This window comes from Ptychodera flava, chromosome 19 (assembly GCF_041260155.1).
Source record: "Ptychodera flava strain L36383 chromosome 19, AS_Pfla_20210202, whole genome shotgun sequence".
NCBI lineage: Eukaryota > Metazoa > Hemichordata > Enteropneusta > Ptychoderidae > Ptychodera > Ptychodera flava.
Window position 1 is genome coordinate 38,751,830 of NC_091946.1, and position 5,391 is coordinate 38,757,220.

At 35.8% G+C, this 5,391-nt stretch overlaps 1 non-coding gene across 1 annotated transcript; it reads left to right on the forward strand.

The window, feature by feature from the left end:
- Positions 1-4,933: 4,933 nt before the first annotated feature.
- Positions 4,934-5,005, forward strand: Trnag-ucc (transfer RNA glycine (anticodon UCC)). Its single transcript has one exon. It is a non-coding gene; the product is annotated as a tRNA-Gly (tRNA).
- Positions 5,006-5,391: the final 386 nt, after the last annotated feature.

The window sequence follows — 5,391 nt, forward strand, 5'->3', positions numbered from 1 at the left end:
CATAGCTTCGGACACAAGTGTTTCTTCGGTGTAATAATGTTAATAAATCATGATAAGGGACCATATCTCGAATTGTAGCCTGCTTTGGGTATTGTCGTGACGGCTTCATGATGATACCCTGTTCGGCACGGGCATAATCGATATTACTGTCATGAGCATCATCCAGAGAGAGAGAGAGAGAGAGAGAGAGAGAGAGAGAGAGAGAGAGAGAGAGAGAGAGAAGAGAGAGAGAGAGAGAGAGAGAGAGAGAGAGAGAGAGAGAGAGAGAGAGAGAGACAGACAGACAGACAGACAGACAGACAGACAGACAGACAGACAGACAGACAGACAGACAGAGAGCTATTAAAATTAATTTAATATGTTTGAAATTTCATGTAGATTGCCGGACTTACTGAATGTGATATGAAAAAGAAAATATAGTTGATTTGGCAACAAATATTCTGATAATTAAGATTCATAATCAGCGAATTAAACCTATTTTCTTGTCGCCAGGTTATTAATATTCCATTTAAATTCTAGTACTCTTTCAAACGCTTCAATCAACTTTATCCCATTCATATTAACACTCAAAGTTTCCACCTCGATTCGGAAAATTGACATTTGGGAAAATACTTTGTTATATGCTGTCTTTAATTTCTTAATGGGGACAATTTGTTACAGATAATCAGCCGATGTTTTCATAGCGTGGCTAGGGAAATTAAAATGCCAATACTTGTTGAACTAAACTCTCTGTTTATGATCCTTTCGGGAGGGAACTCAAACCCAGTACAGATATAAACAATGTCTTAAACCACTAATGACACAATGGTGCATCCTATCTCTGTTTTGCATGAAGCTTCAATCCTTTGTGTATAATTAGATGAGCGGCAGAGGCTGTTAACGTAAACACATAAATAATTTCAAGATATCGTGAAACATGAAGTATCTTGACCTTTCAAGTTCGACGTGTTTATTTGCTCTTTAAGACGCGTTGTAGAAGATTGTAAATTTTAATGTCGTCAAGAAACGTAAGTAAGGGATCGACGTTAATACTGGGTAGCGATACTTGTCATTTCTTCTCTCATAAAATCATAAAAAAAACATGTTTCAGTACTCATTACATTTTGAGTAACAAAACTTGAGAATATATGAGCCTTATTTCACTCACTTCCATGTCCTATACTGATAGATATCAGCACCTTAAATGACCGCCTTGTTCACTCTCACAAAAAATTAGATTTATTTTGTACTTGGCCTTATACCCGTTACATCAATTTGAAACCAATATTATATCATAAATATTGATACAACTTCAACATTCTGCTCATAGGAACATAATGTACCATGATGTATGAGTTAGTATATCTTTTATTCCAGTTAGTCAACAAAAGATTTTATTGATGGTTTTATTCAGAGCAAATTAGACTATTGCTGTGTTGTATGGGGTGAACACAACAGAAGTGAATCTTGACAAAATCTTCGTATTTATGAATGAGGACTTTGTGTATTCTTTATGAATTGCCTATCGATACTCCTATCGATTTGAATGTCATGTCCATGAGACAAAGAATTGTATACTTCATTCCATTTTATGTGTAGATGTATGACTGGTTGTGCCCCACAGTATCTATCCAAAGTTATACGTTTATCAACGTAATACCCATGCCTATCAAGATTGTTATATTCCAAAGTCAGCTTTCAATATTGACCTGCGGGGTTTTCATTATCGTGCTTATAACTCTTGAATTCACTGCCAAATTATATCATATGCCTGATATATTGTAAACTTTAAAGTTACCTTGAAATAATTTAGCAAGAATATTCTTCTGTATTCTGCTTGGTTAATTCACATGTACTATGTAATTGACTTTGTTTCATTGGTCGCTATGTTAATGGATGTTCAGTAAAAATTACTCATTGAATGACTCGGACGTCATTAAAAGTGTAAGTAAATAAACAAATAACTAAATAACTAAATAAATAAGTTCATGATGTACAAGTTCATGATGTACGTGTATCGTTTTGTTGTGTTCCCACAGTGCAAACATAATTAGCATAACGTAGGAAATGTTAATATGCAAATGATTAAACATTGATTAACTAAACCAAGATTCTTACACGCCAACACATTATGACACCATTTACACCATAACAGATTATTTTGTGCGTATTGTTGCTCATCCGAGATTAGAAAGCCCTTGACAATTTTTTAAAAAAAACCCAAAATACTTAATTAGGTCTGGTCAAATTTATATATCCACGGAGTTATGAAGTTTGTGTAAGACAGTAGATGACAAAGAACATATGAAAATATAGATATGTACAGTGTAGAGTTGATAGAGCAGACATTTCAACCAAGATACCAAACCTGCTTATAACTCTAAGGTGGACATGATTAAGAGACCTTCAGACCATTTTATGTTCATTATTCAGCTTTTACTCTTCCCGGCTTTCGTAATACGCTTGCAAATGGGTATAAAGAATGCGTCTTGAGATGATACTTGTCATCCAGGGTGTGAATACTCCGGGAGAGAACAAAAATATGAAATAGTTCATTTTAATTTCAAAGAGTCTTCTGACAGATGTGACATATAAGAAGCCCATGAAATAACACCAAATCAAAACGTCGACTTTCTTCCACATTCATTTTACTACACCAATATAGTCCTAACGTTTCAAGGTCTTTCGGGTGATCCAAAAGCCACCTCTTGAAAAACCCATCGCTGGTTTACAGTTCAAACTGCTTTGCACTAATTCAATGTCTTTCAGTGATGTGGAGTACTTAGAATTGTCTCCGGCATTCGGCACGTGTGATTTTTACATAGCTTGCGTGTTGCACGTGCTGGCGTGTTAGACATTCTGCTAGTTCAACAACGCCCGACAGAGTAGACTTATTACTACATGCCACGCCTTCACAATATAATGCCATTCGATGTAACCTCCTTAAAAACGGTGCCCTGATCATGCTAATTTCAAGATAAAATGCAGAGAGAGTATTAGTTTCGTTTGAAAAGAAAATCCTTTCTGAGCAGTTTTTGTTTGTACTTTTGAGATATATATATATATATATATATATATATATATATCAGTATATCTTTATTGCGTGTACAGCAATATACGTTTTCCTTCATAACATCTACAAGTATCTCTTCGGTCTTAATCAGCTATCTGCACGTCTGGGGCTAAAATTCGTATTATAGTTGTGTGCACTGCACAAAATTAAAAGGATCATATTTCCATATGATGTATCACAGAAAAGGTACGATAGCAACACTACTCTTTCATCATAATATTTTGTCTACGAACTATTAACTACAACATATACAACCATAAAGAAAATTACGACATTCTAATTTTACGTCATCAGCGTCTCCATGTTTAGTGACAGTCTGGTTTGTAAACCCTGACATTCACTCCCAAGGTCAATGGCCGAACAAGGATCAAGTTACTTTTGCGGCTGGTAAGATGAAAACGTAGATCGTCTTCCAATGAATAAATAGGATTTCGTGAAGTTTGTTTGAGTTTATATATTCTTAATAACCTGACATAAAATAGATGATTGAATGTCTAGACAGATTTTGTGATGAACAAGTATATCCCAGAGACAGAGACAGACTTGTAACAAGAATCTGAAGTCTGTACTTTCAGACTATTACCTACAAGATGGAATTAAAACATAGTCGCAAAGATATTTATTGAAAAACCAATTTATTTCCACAAAAGTTGCTTTCGTTCACAATGAAATAAGGTAACGACAACTAGGGCACTATTTCAGACATAATTTGCATTTTTATTGAAGATTATTTAAATATGGAAAATAACAATATAAGTTGTCTGTTACAAGAAAGAGTTCTTTTCACCGGATCAGCTACGGTGTAATCCAGAGAAATATATGACAAAGCAAAGGTTTCATCAACTTTCAACATGTATTAACACGGCGTTCAGATGTGCATTCCATCGAGCCAATGCCAGTGCCATTTTACCCACAAATTTGAACCATAGTTTTTCTTCGAAATTCGTCGAACGGTATTGAGATACGATAATGTACCAGTGTGGTTAAATTACACACATTCTACAGATTTATATTCTCCTTCGTGTAAAAACGGATGAAATATGTATAAATTGTCGCCGCAAACTTATAAATAAGATCGAGGAAATAGTAATTTTCCCACTTCAGAATGTTTATCATTGTCGTGGGTGACCTTGTTTGGGTTCAGAGCGTAACAGTCGACAGCTATTAACAACTAGACACACGTACCAGAAGTTTATTGTTTAGGTAGATAAGACATCGTGTTCTCAGTTTGTTAATTCCAAGTCTCGGTTTTTTTCGCGTAGCCAATTCAACCCATGGGTTTTATGACTTAGGTGATAATACTCCGTCAGAAGCAAATTACACGGTTTCGTTTTCCTCCGTGTTTCAAACATCAGTGTGTTTGGATGAGAACTTGTCCATTCGTCGCTGTTGGAGTGTTCTCAGATGTACATTGTTTTAGTTAATTGCAAATTCTAATTCACTGCATTCTATTTTAAAGGCGTTATTGCGTTTCAAAGAGAAAACAATGTCGGGAGAAAACTCAATTAGTCACGGTAATTGCGCTAAAATGGGAGCTACATGATTAGCATGATACAAGGGGAAATTACAACACAAAGTTCTGTCATTATACAAAGATGGAATGCATTCTTCTGTACATAATACTAAAAGAAAACTTGGTAATTTGATAGTTACCCAAAGTTGTTAAGAATAACATGCTGTGATAGGTTTTGACGCAGCGTGATTACATGTTTGTTTAGTGTGAGGAATCATATCTTAAGTCAATGCAAAGAAAACAACGCTATGCTTCGTTAATGCTATTTCTTGTTATGTACCTAAAACGGACATTATTCTGAGGGAGGCAAACAGTAATATAAATTCTTATCGTTTGTTCAATGTTTGTTGACACATTATTAGTAGCTGGCGTTGGTGGTGTAGTGGTTAACATAGTTGCCTTCCAAGCAATTGTCCCGGGTTCGATTCCCGGCCAACGCACACTTTTTGTCAGATTGTGTGACGAGGTCACCCAGGATGTCCAAAAATGCTCCATACAAGAAACGCCTGTTGCATACCAAGGTCATTCGAACATTTTCCGTCGATATGTAGCGTGCCGTATCTGATCGATAAATTATCATTTACAGGAACTTTAGGCGTCTAAAACTATGGCCATTATCTCTACCTTACATGTATGTAACTGGCTGTTTGAATTTTACTCAATAAGGACAACGAGTTTCAGCCAACCATTTGGCTGAAAGCTTCCCAAACGATGCACACTAGCCTTCATTTTTCTGATCCTTGCATGCAACTAAGACTTCCGCATAAATCGCTGCCAGACTTTAATATCTGTTGACTTGCTGTCGGTTGACATGATGGGCTACGTT